Source organism: Branchiostoma lanceolatum, chromosome 18, assembly GCF_035083965.1.
Source record: "Branchiostoma lanceolatum isolate klBraLanc5 chromosome 18, klBraLanc5.hap2, whole genome shotgun sequence".
Classification (NCBI taxonomy): Eukaryota; Metazoa; Chordata; class Leptocardii; order Amphioxiformes; family Branchiostomatidae; genus Branchiostoma; species Branchiostoma lanceolatum.
Window position 1 is genome coordinate 11,385,208 of NC_089739.1, and position 13,576 is coordinate 11,398,783.

The 13,576-nt window shown below is 39.8% G+C and overlaps 1 long non-coding RNA gene across 1 annotated transcript; it reads right to left on the minus strand.

Annotated features, from left to right (window-relative positions):
• Positions 1 to 368: 368 nt before the first annotated feature.
• Positions 369 to 4,024, minus strand: LOC136424251 (uncharacterized). The gene is made up of 2 exons (XR_010753843.1): positions 2,949 to 4,024; positions 369 to 482 (listed from the first exon to the last, which is right to left on the minus strand). It is a non-coding gene; the product is annotated as an uncharacterized lncRNA (long non-coding RNA).
• Positions 4,025 to 13,576: the final 9,552 nt, after the last annotated feature.

A 13,576-nucleotide genomic window follows, 5' to 3' on the forward strand; every position in this document is an offset into this window, starting at 1 on the left:
CAACTCAGGTAAACAATTCTTGTGAAAAACTTCATTGGCAAAGGTATGAAGGTATGAAGTAGTAGTAGATATAGAATTTCCAATGACAGAGATACCACTATTAAGATACCACTATAATCATATTGTTAAGGTATGTCAATGGCAACAGCAACAAAAGGAAAACACCAAAGACTTTTGAATAGATTACCTTTTAAAGTAATCTATTCAAAAGTCTTTGAAGGTAAAAAAATAGTTGGCTACTGTATTCAAAAATACACTAGCAACCTATTCTTTTTACCTTCTATGATGTTAAGAATCCTTCTTTTTGCTTAAACATACAAACAGCTAATTATCATAGTCAACTTGAAAAAGAGACAAAAACATATTCATAAACTGCTTAAATTAACTTTAATTAGCTTTTGTTGCAGTCAACTCCTGTCCAAAGGGGGTACGTCATCATATTTCAAAACTCAAGCTGCTTCCACAGTACTAGCAGACACCATCTGAAAACAGAAAAATACATATGACATTAGAAAATTTGTGGACAATTAGCATGAAATGGTCATAATATTCAATTCTGCATATACAGTACTTTGATATATAGGTGAGGACATAGTGGGCTATGTCATCAAAACCTGTTCTTCAAAGAATGAAATAGGAAAACACTGCTTTCCAATCATACCAAACACACACTACAACACACAGGTGTACATATATCTGACCATTCAAGTTGTACATATCTGTTGCAATTGTTGTGCAATAAACCTGAACTTGGCGTGACTTGTATCTGACCATTCACTTAGGCAAAATTATGTACATTGTATAAGACAACAGGCTATACAGTAACATTGATCTAGTACTAGGGGTGGATACCGGTTCACTGGACCTGATTCGGACCTTTATAACAACCAAGAACAGAGTCCAAAAAAAACTGGAAGCCAAAAAGCTGAGTCCAAGCAAAATGAACAAAGTACAAATATATGTTTCTATTTTTGTTTGATACAAAGTGTTTTGAGTCTCCCCTCTGACAAAAAAGGCATTTTAGATAAGTGCAACATTCAAATATCAAACACTGGTTTGTCTTGAAAGTCTGATCACCAAGAAACTTCTATTGTTGTGTGTGTCAGTATTAATTCTCTATGCTTAATATTGGTCTGATAAAACAAAACATCAACTGGACAGGATCAGGTCCAGGTTCAGGTCCGGACCTGAACCTAAATCTCTGGACCTATTATAAAACTTGGACTTGGACCTTATTAAGCTGAACCGGTATCCACCCCTAGAGTACATGTAGATTCTTGGCTATATAAAGCCTCAAAGCCTACATAATGTTGAAAGCAGTAAGACACATTGTAACGTTGGGTAACATAGATTCGTGGGGTACTTAAAGTCAGGATTTTTCGAAAACGGGGTATTTAGGGATATTTGCTAGATGCAACATCAGTAATACCGCTAGAAATGCAAACTTGACAGACTAACGCATTCAGAACACTGTCTGAAAAGCTTCGATAACCATGCATTAGAAGTTGGCGACGTCAAAAACTCTCCGTCCCTTATTGACAGAGTCTGGGGGCTTCGTGGTAGGAACCACACTGCACGGTTGTTCGCTGGTTTATAAGGCAAATGTCACATCTCCTGCCTGCTAAACACAATTATTTACAAGACAACTTATTACAATCTCTTTTGCTAACCTGTATACGTAACTGGATGCTAAGTGTGATCAATCGTCAAAACTCCTCTCTGTTGCTACAACCTACGGCACGTGTATTTTCCCGCCGCCATACTATTACCCAGAATCCTGTCGTCAAGCAGACGACAAAGGTTTGTGAGAAACACTTTTTTGTCTAAATGTTGCATGTGATAGTGGACTAAAGACGATATTTTCCTCAAAGTTTGCTCCTAACACAACAAGGAACACATGGACATAGTAGTATAACCATTGCTACGGCATCCAGCTAACTTCCCATGAATAATGTACATGTTGCCATGACGGTGGGGATCGACTTTGAGTGACGTTCTACCGACTCAACAAACGGGATGTTACCGAAGGCCTGATGTGTACAGTACGGCCGTTTTTTCGTGTATTTTTTTACTTGGACACGTCTTTATCCATAGCACTCTCCTCAAGCCAAGGATGGAACGAATAACTGCTGTATAAAATGTGATTAGCGGTAAGATATTCAAGACGAATCTTCTCTCCCGAATTAATGTGCCCCCCTGTCCGACAGCACTGAATTGTGCTTGCGGCGGACGGTAGTTTCAAGTTGAAATATTATGGTGTCAGCACGACTAGAGACAAAATCTACCATATATATCATTAGTGCAAAGATAGTACATGATACTGACAGAATAATAGAAAAAAAGGATGGTTTGTTGTTCTGCTAGATTGATTTCAGTCAACCATTATCGGAAAAATCCCGAATTTAGGTTACCCAACGTTACAATGTGTTATCTCAGATTACTTACTTAATACATTGATCTAAGTGCAATCTACAGAGAGGTTGTATGCTTCAAGAATACACAGTGAGGGCTTAATGTTTAGTATATAGATTCTTAAATCGTTATCATGAGGTCTATAACGTTATGTATTGGCCTGAATATCATAGAAAGAACTAGTACATCCAAGGTATGTCTGAGGTGGGGTGGTGGGTGTGGTTTGCTTGGCAGTTTTCAAATGAACCAGAATATACAGCTTGTCATAATATCAGCATGTTATCTACAATATTTTCTAATACTTGAGAAATGTTTTGCTCCCTTATAGCAATTTTGAAGTCAATTACTGTTAGAGTCTATTGGTTATATTTCCTACTCCCGTAAATATTAGGGGGAGGGGGGCTACTGTCAATTCATTCTGCTCATGATATGAAGGTTGACGATCGACAACGCGGAAGGAAGGAGGGAAATCAGTACTGTAGTACATATGTCATGTCAAATTGAACCCCCTATATCCCCTGTCTGTATATACGTACCTTCCAAAAATCCGCACACGACTCAAAAACGTACAGTCCCCGTGGTTTTACAGCATCCTCAAAAGCATGCCTCCAAGTATACATCCGCCATTTTGACCTGTTGACCTCTGTCATTGGCACGACGCTACCTTGCGCCTTTTGATTAAACTACAAGGAATCCAACCTGAACCAGTTTGCAACCAGACGGATCATCAAAATCAGGTCACAGTGAAGAGTGAAGGTATCCGACTCAGTATTAAACAGAACCAGTTTGCGTAAATTTGAAAGAAAATCAAGAATTAAACGCGTCTTTCTCCAATGGTCTTCAATTCACGGGGGCACGCTGTGTTGTCACGGTTTTCCATCCATGCATCTCAAGTTAAGTTATACGCAGACCACAAAGATCCAGAAACACAAACTGACAGACAGATGCAGCGGCAGCCTGCGACAAACTTAAACACCTCCATATCATAGAGGTAATTACGGGTTTAGCTGATAATGGTGGCATATGAATTAACGTCTACGGTTAACGGGACCGTTACTTATTCCAACACCCACCAATGGATCCACTTTTCACATCGGGCGCACTTGATTGAATCTGATGTCCCTACGTCGATGCCACACTGCCCGCACGGGAACTCCATTGCAGACATACTCACAGCGCACGTTAAATTATAAATTACATACTAGTATTCAGTGATGGCATGCGACAAGATAACTATTGTTGTCGGTTGCTAGGAACCGGTTGTTAGGGGGTATCAGATTACCGGGTCTAGATCTCCCGCGGGAAACGCCATTACTGTAACATCTTCAACAGTGTCGTGATATAAAAACAACGTTAAACCTCTAATCGTATATCGTTACATAGTATGCCGAATAGTTCTATGTCCTTGGCATCCTTGTGCCAAATTTCAAGCCATTTGGGATTTCATTTGATTTACGGTGATACACATAATAACTAAATGGGCCGAACCGTCTTTGGCCTGGGGCCGAACCGTCTTTGGCCTGGGGCCGAAACGTCTTCGGCCTGGGGCCGAAACGTCTTCGGCCTGGGGCCGAAACGTCGGGGCCGAACTGACCATGGGCCGAACTGTCCTGCTACCGGTCTTCATGATACTTCGACATAATTACATCTTGGCCCTAGCCGCTTGTTGTAGTGCCACATGCAGGAAAAATCTGTTTTTGATGTCTCGTGTTCTAGATAAGATATGTGGTAGATAGCTCTTGGGTCCCAAAAAGGCTTGCTCTTGAACCGCAGGGCAATTTCTTCCAAAGAAAGTATATTTAACTGGAGAAAGATGGATTATCATCATTTTGTGCATGCAAGTAGCTTAGGTCGACATCTACTCAAGAATATGGAGGTTATGCAAATAAGGACTTTGTTCCCTTAATCAAGAGGCAACTCTAAAACACAGGTGTTTTCTATAAAAGGACTACACACAATAGACTTCAATACATGTGATTTAAAACAGATACCAAACATGCGCAAATAAGGGCCTAATTTGCATAATCAATGTGAAAATGTCAACCCCTTAGTGACAAATGACTGGAAAATTTGTAAGTTAGTTAAATGTGAACATTACCACACATGTAATGCGCAAAAATGAAAGGCATAAAATGTACAAACTTTAAAGCTCTATAAGTGAATTCTAAATCAAACCTTGATTTTCAATTGATTTTTCGTTTTAGCCTTACGTGGAGTACCAGTGCGGACCCAACCTCTGGTGGCGACAGGACCCTGCTCAGCTGGCTCAACCGGACACGACCGGCTTACCGGACGTCGTGCTTCTACAGGCGGCAGACGACGACTTCTGTGCGGCTGTACAGAAATGCCTACCCGCTGGTGCTAGTGGTGGCTACGACGGCAAACCAGTCATACTTGTTGACTGGGACCCTTACACCCTATGCCCCGCTAACTTAAAGCTTCTTCAACCACAGAACACAATTTACATGTTGAACCACGAAGGACAAGCTAGTCTGAGTCTCTCAAACACGTATCCTACTGCTGCAATGAGAATGATGTCCATTCAAATCTATGCCATGAATTTCTCCACCCTGCAAAAGCACCTACTGAAACACGTGTATGATGTAAGCCAACGCTACAAAACCGATGACATACATCTGAGTGTTTTTGTTGGTCTTGTAGAGCTGGAGGATCCAATCCACGAGTTTTGTGGAGACAGGTTGCAGATGAAAAATCAGCTAGATACGAAGAGCCACGTTATCATGTATGAAAGCGACATGTTGGCCAGCCACTTGTAAGAATAAACATTAAACAGCAAAGTTTTGCAATACTTGAATTACGACGCATAGCGGACTAGAGACTCATAAAGAAAGAAAGCAATGTAGTAGTTTAAGCAATCTTTGTGACCTTTTTCTTGATGATTAATGTACATAATTACGTCACTTTATTGATACGTGGCATCAGTCGAAGGTTCAAGATGCCAGGGAGTCTGTAGCCCCCCCCCCCCAAATGTTTCCAAGTTAGCTATGTTTTTTAACTGAACGTTCATTAACCCTGTGTCCACAGTTGGCACTTAATCATTATACCTTCACAGTTGGCACTTTATCATTATACTTACCTTCACTGATACTCTAATGTTGAAAATAAGACTTCATATCTCCATGAACTGATGACAGCCACGAGTGTTGAGTAGATAGCTAGATCTAGATCCATGAAGACATTTGTTAACCATACTGCAGAGTGTTAGGTTCGCAGTCTTGTAGGTACGTCCATTTTAGTACCTAGTAGTACGCTCTAAAGCCCCCCTCTCACTGGACCCGCGGCACGCTGGCGGTGTCGCTACGGCCGATCGGATTGACAAAGCACCCAACAAATTTGATCGACAAAAAAAACGAATCTTTTTAAGCTTTGTGTGTTTTGTTGTCTTTTTGATTATATTTGTACGTTTTGAATGATATTCTCATTATAACACACATCCAGTTTAGGACGCAGCGTGGCCGCTAGCGTACCGCGGGTCCAATGGGGGGGGGGGGGGGGGTCGGCTTTACTTAACCGGTTTAAGGCTTCCAAACGATTGACAAGTGCCCACATGAGAGCAGTCAGTGGGCTAGCTGTATCTATCGGCATCAATTATTCATATTTTAAGTTAAAAGCGTTGAATTGGAGAGGGTTGTGAACAAAAGTAGCAATCGTATTAGTACTGAACATAATTACATGAGTTTTGATATTGCGTTGCTATGCCATTTCAAAGCATGGTTGGAATACAAGTAGACTCAATGAGTCGACATTGTCCGGTGGGGCCGTTTCCTAATAGTATGTTCTTCATTACTGGGCGGTATGAATTATTAATTTTTCAATTTCATGAAGTTTAAAAGGTGCAGTTATGAAGAAAAGTTGCAATAAGATTGTCCGTGAAGATGATTACTTGAGTTTTGATATTTGATATTGCGTTGCTATGACATTGCGTTGCACCGCATGTTTGAGCACACGTAGCCTCATATACGAGTCGCCATGCTCTTAATATCTGCGCGGTATAAATCATTCATTTTTTATTTCATAAAATTGAACAGGTGGGATTGTGAAGAAAATTAGCAATCATATTTGTGGTGAAGATATTTACCTGAGTTTTGATAGTTGATGTTGCGTTGCTATGATATTTCACCGCGTGTTGTGCAGCTTTCATTCAAGTTTCTTCGTGTGATGTATTCCCTTAACTATAAATATAGCTTCCGTCCACAATACATAGACTCATACGATGGCGTTATAATGAAATGGTATCAATAATGAGCTACGTTGTCGCTCTGATTTGTATCATGTACTAACAGTGCATGTTGCGACCGAACCTCGTGCACTTTTTGAAAGACGGTTTGTCCAGAATTGCCACGAATGCTTCTAACACCAACGATAACCTGAATAATTTACTTGCTGTCAAAACAAATTCTTCACATAATGAAATTTAACACAAGTCTATGCATATTTAGCCCAGCTTAGTATGTCTATCTGACAATAGTCGGATAAATATTTTGGCCCCAAGTAAATGGAGTTTGTCTTCAGCTGTGGGGCAAAGAAATAAATGCACACGAGAATGTTGCTCAGAATGTCAGTACATTTAGCGCTGAATTGAAGCTGAAACACTTTTTTTTATAAAAACCCTTCTAATTTGCTAGCTATTCGTAATAATATAGTTAGTTTTATTGTTACGGCGACGTTATTCTTTCAATAGCAGGAGGAAAATGGAATTTTTCATTGGATTTAATTCAGCAAAGTGTACAGAAAACATATTTGAATAGAATGGGTCACATGACATCACATGTTGCCTTGCTCATAACTTATGGCTGATCATGGATTTAAGTCCTGTTGCGGATAAAGGTGTACCTCGAGGTAGGTATTTCAGTCTATTAGGTGTCACGTCACATATCTATTGATATGTGATATGCAAAAATATGACACCGCATAAATTCTCGATTGACATTGATGGATTCCAGAAGAGCTGACAAAGAGACCATGTGACTGCTGTCAGTGGGTTGTACTGAGCGTCATCAATTATTCATTTTTCATTTTCATAATGTTGAATAGAGTGGGTACCGGGTGTGGGAACAAAAGAAGCAATCACATTAGAGGTTAAGAGTTCTGATATCTAATGATGATGAGTTCTGATATCTAATGATGCGTTGCTATGACATTTCACCGCATATTTTGAGCACACCTCATATTTTAGTTGAGTAGAGCAGTTCCCTGTGATCTTCCTGGCCTTTGGCGCTCAACTTTCCACAAGACGAGTGTTATTGCGTTTCTTATAATTTACGGGGATTGTTATCACATACAGTAGGTCTCTGCGGTATATAAAACATTTCTGTAAAGACGCAAGGTAACGTCGACTCTGTTCTATCGGCGGAAACCGACAAACCATCCGCCCAGCCGGGCCTGAGTCACGGTGGCGAGATGGCGGGACAATTTTCCGCGGCAGCGATCATCTTCTGGCTGACGTTTGCCACAGGTAGGAGCTGTGCCTATTTGTAGCTTTGCAGACAGACTGACCGTAATAGATTATTCAAATAAATGGAAAATATTTTGAAGATACAGTGGTTGCAATACTGTTGCGAGTGCTATCATACTGTCAAAAGCGCTCGAGATTAGTGTTTTGAAGGAATTGAATTTTTTTCACCAATCCTACTAGACATTTCAGCTTCATTGAATCGTGAGCAAGGCAACACTGACACAATAAGGTCCTGTTGATCAGCAATTGTTGACAGCGGTGCATCTTTGGGTATCCTACAGTCACTCAGGTGGGCTGTCTTCCACCCTTGAATTCACAAGCTTGCTCAGGTTGCTGTATTATGATTCAATACCATCATATAAAATAATGATACTGGTGAGGATGCTGGTGAGGATGTAATAGTTGACTCCGTGACTTGCCCATTCCCTTCAAGTTTGGTTCCTTTATGATATGGCCTTTTGGTCCAGTAACGTTATGCGAATAAAAGATATCAATAATGACTACTCGTGTCCCTGCGTTTTGTAGAAACAGTGCATAAATAACCGCATAGAACACATTAGGCACTCGTAGTAATTAGTGACACGGTCCGTGTGCCATGCAAATAATGTATACAATAGCCCTGGAGCGTTCTGCATTGTCACATGAAGGCCATCGTTTGGTTGGCACCCCTTCAAAGAACCTACTTTAAGTGCAAAATAGTACCTGTCGACATCAAACCATGTATCCGTTGTACTATTTGCATTCCAGTTCGTCACTTTGCGAACTATGACATGACCACACCCCTGTAGAGGTCACTGCTGTTTCACTGAATTATTTCTCTTTTCTAGTCAGTTTGAACCAGTGTGGGAACCTTTTGTTGTAAAGTCAGTAGAAGTCTAAGCATAGAACATTTGACCTATGGTCTACTGATGAATCATGAAGAGACAAGACAGTCGTCTTCTTTTTTGGTTCATTCGATAGAATGCAAGAATGAAAAAAAATATTTTGGTACCCCCCCAAAAAGTGTTTTTTCCTTCTGGGAGGGGAGTTCGGACTCACGTTCAAACTAAGTATTTACTTCATTTACTATTCACAAGTCTGAGTGTCTTGTCAAATATTCTATTTCCTATCATGTACAAGTGGCTGTGAGAATATAAGTTGTGTACAACTTAAGTCCGATGTCACTTTATCTTTGTCCATTTATTTGTATTATTTGATGTTTCTTTGAATAAAGAAAGAAGAAAAATTACAGCCTACCTCCACGAACTGAAGGGATTTTACTTTATCTCAATGAAGTATTTCCTTATTCCTTAGTGACACAAACCAGTGCGACCGGATGTGGAGGTACCCTGACGGCTTCCTCTGGAGGTCCTGTGACGTCACCGAACCACCCGAGTAACTATGGCAACAATGAGACCTGCGAGTGGTTGATCACAGTACCACAAGGAAGCATCATTCGTCTCACGTTCGATAGTTTTGACCTTGAGGCAAATGATGACTCTCTGACCATCTACGATGGAGCCACTGATAGTGCTGCAGAGTTGGAAAGGTAATTTTATAGACACATAACCAATACTCCGAAAAGGACACAGCATATGGTGCAACGTGTTATATTCTGATGATCCATTAGTGTCGGAAATCCAAGCAACCCGTCTGAAACGTTGATGAAGGTTAGACATAACCAGCAAGTAGCTAGTCTAAAATGTTGATGAAGGTTAGACATAACCAGCAAGTAGCTAGTCTGAAACGTTGATGAAGGTTAGACATAACCAGCAAGTAACCAGTCTGAAACGTTGATGAAGGTTAGGCATAACCAGCAAGTAGCTAGTCTGAAACGTTGATGAAGGTTAGACATAACCAGCAAGTAGCTAGTCTGAAACGTTGATGAAGGTCAGACATAACCAGCAAGTAACCGGTCTGAAACGTTGATGAAGGTCAGACATAACCAGCAAGTAACCAGTCTGAAACGTTGATGAAGGTTAGGCATAACCAGCAAGTAGCTAGTCTGAAACGTTGATGAAGGTCAGACATAACCAGCAAGTAACCAGTCTGAAACGTTGATGAAGGTTAGGCATAACCAGCAAGTAGCTAGTCTGAAACGTTGATGAAGGTTAGACATAACCAGCAAGTAGCTAGTCTGAAACGTTGATGAAGGTCAGACATAACCAGCAAGTAACCAGTCTGAAACGTTGATGAAGGTTAGACATAACCAGCAAGTAGCTAGTCTGAAACGTTGATGAAGGTCAGACATAACCAGCAAGTAACCGGTCTGAAACGTTGATGAAGGTTAGACATAACCAGCAAGTAGCTAGTCTGAAACGTTGATGAAGGTCAGACATAACCAGCAAGTAACCAGTCTGAAACGTTGATGAAGGTTAGACATAACCAGCAAGTAACCAGTCTGAAACGTTGATGAAGGTTAGGCATAACCAGCAAGTAGCTAGTCTGAAACGTTGATGAAGGTCAGACATAACCAGCAAGTAACCGGTCTGAAACGTTGATGAAGGTTAGACATAACCAGCAAGTAACCAGTCTGAAACGTTGATGAAGGTTAGACATAACCAGCAAGTAACCGGTCTGAAACGTTGATGAAGGTTAGGCATAACCAGCAAGTAGCTAGTCTGAAACGTTGATGAAGGTCAGACATAACCAGCAAGTAACCGGTCTGAAACGTTGATGAAGGTTAGACATAACCAGCAAGTAGCTAGTCTGAAACGTTGATGAAGGTCAGACATAACCAGCAAGTAACCGGTCTGAAACGTTGATGAAGGTTAGACATAACCAGCAAGTAGCTAGTCTGAAACGTTGATGAAGGTCAGACATAACCAGCAAGTAACCGGTCTGAAACGTTGATGAAGGTTAGGCATAACCAGCAAGTAGCTAGTCTGAAACGTTGATGAAGGTCAGACATAACCAGCAAGTAACCGGTCTGAAACGTTGATGAAGGTTAGGCATAACCAGCAAGTAGCTAGTCTGAAACGTTGATGAAGGTCAGACATAACCAGCAAGTAACCGGTCTGAAACGTTGATGAAGGTTAGACATAACCAGCAAGTAGCTAGTCTGAAACGTTGATGAAGGTCAGACATAACCAGCAAGTAACCAGTCTGAAACGTTGATGAAGGTTAGACATAACCAGCAAGTAACCAGTCTGAAACGTTGATGAAGGTTAGGCATAACCAGCAAGTAGCTAGTCTGAAACGTTGATGAAGGTCAGACATAACCAGCAAGTAACCGGTCTGAAACGTTGATGAAGGTTAGACATAACCAGCAAGTAACCAGTCTGAAACGTTGATGAAGGTTAGACATAACCAGCAAGTAACCGGTCTGAAACGTTGATGAAGGTTAGGCATAACCAGCAAGTAGCTAGTCTGAAACGTTGATGAAGGTTAGACATAACCAGCAAGTAACCAGTCTGAAACGTTGATGAAGGTTAGGCATAACCAGCAAGTAACCGGTCTGAAACGTTGATAAAGGTTAGACATAACCAGCAAGTAGCTGGTCTGAAACGTTGATGAAGGTCAGACATAACCAGCAAGTAACCGGTCTGAAACGTTGATGAAGGTTAGACATAACCAGCAAGTAACCAGTCTGAAACGTTGATGAAGGTTAGACATAACCAGCAAGTAACCGGTCTGAAACGTTGATGAAGGTTAGGCATAACCAGCAAGTAGCTAGTCTGAAACGTTGATGAAGGTTAGACATAACCAGCAAGTAACCAGTCTGAAACGTTGATGAAGGTTAGGCATAACCAGCAAGTAGCTAGTCTGAAACGTTGATGAAGGTTCTTTGTTAATATTGGACCCTCCCTGGCAAAAAAGATTGAGAAGGGCGACAGTTCTCCTTTAACGTTTATTAGAAATGTCTACCCATCTCTTAGTTCGTTTGAAGCACCTAGCGCATCCGAAGTTCAAAACATTATTTTTAACCTTAAGAACTCAGCTCCAGGTAAGGATGAACTAAGCACCTCATTGATAAAACAAGTCAGCACCACCATTCTTGAGCCCCTCACGCATATTCTCCAAATGTCTTTGGAGACCTGTATAGTCCCAACTGACTTAAAAATAGCAAAAGTTATTCCCCTTTTCAAATCTGGAGACCCTTGTTCGTTGTCAAATTACCGACCCATATCTATTTTGCCCGTCTTTTCAAAAGTTCTGGAGAAACTAGTATACAAAAGAATTTCGCAACATCTGGAGGAAAATAACATACTTCACGAACATCAGTACGGTTTCCAAAAATCATCATTCAACATACATGACCCTCTCGAAATTAGTAGATAAAATAACCTCGGCCATAGAAAGGAATGAATTCACCATTGGAGTTTTTCTGGATCTATCGAAGGCTTTCGATACGGTGGACCATGACATATTGTCGTGTTGGAGAAACTCGAATGCTACGGCTTCAATGGCTTAGTCTTCACCTGGTTAAAGGATTATTTATCAAATAGAAAACAATATGTCACCAATAATATGTATTCTTCAGACACAAAACCAATTTCCTGTGGCGTCCCTCAAGGTTCTATTTTGGGTCCCCTGTTATTTCTCATCTATATCAATGATTTAGCTTTTGTATCTGATGAAATATATGCACTATTATTTGCTGATGACACAAACTTATTTACTTCCCACTCAAATCTTGAATTTTTAGTAAGCAAAATGAATCGCGAATTAGACAAAATGAACAAATGGTTCCAAGCAAATAAATTATCATTAAACGTTAAGAAAACGAATTTCATTATTTTTGCGGGGAAAAATAAGAAATCTTATAAAGAAAATGTCAAGATAGCGATCAATAACACACCTATTGATCAAGTAACTCACACTTGTTTTTTAGGTATCACCATCGATGAAAAATTAACTTGGAAAAAACATGTAGACCTTATTTGCCAGAAAATTTATAAAAACATAGGTATTATCAGAAAAATTGTAAATCTGCTATCTCCAAAAACATTCCTTATATTATACTACAGTCTTATATATCCCTACCTAGCATATTGTAATATAGTATGGGCTAGTACATACGCCACAACATTAAAACCACTGCTTCTCTTACAAAAACGTTTTGTTCGTTTAGTTTCAAATGTCTCCTACACATTCCCCTCCTCATCGCTTTTTCGTAATCTAAAAGTTATGACTAAGTATGATATTAACAAGCTTCAAACTTCTATTTTTGTCCATAAAATAATCAATGATAGTTCCTGTGTACCAAATCAATTCAAACGTCTCTTTCACTACAACTCGGAATTTCATGATTATAATACAAGGCAACGAAACAACTTGAAACAGATACAAGCAAAAACACAGCACCGAATGTTCTCCATGATGTACAGATGCCCGCAAATTTGGAATAGCTTACATGAAAACTTACAAAACTGCAAATCACTACTGAGATTCAAAAACATGTTAAAAAGCTCCATTTTAAACAATTAATCCTTTGCTTAACCTTCTATTCTTTGGTTTTTCATTTATATCCTGCATGTCTGGGTGCATTTTTTGTGTTATTGACTTGTGTTGTTATATATGCTTGTCGTTATTTGCATCGTTATTATTTATCGAATTGTTTCCTTTCTTACTTAGTTGGTAATTTTTCTGTGTTCAGTTAGGTAATTGTTTCTTTATATACGATAATTTAGTTCTTGTTTTTTGTTATTGTTATCATTAGTTATTGATTTGTTATTTGTTACGATACTAAGTTGTCATTTTTTTCTC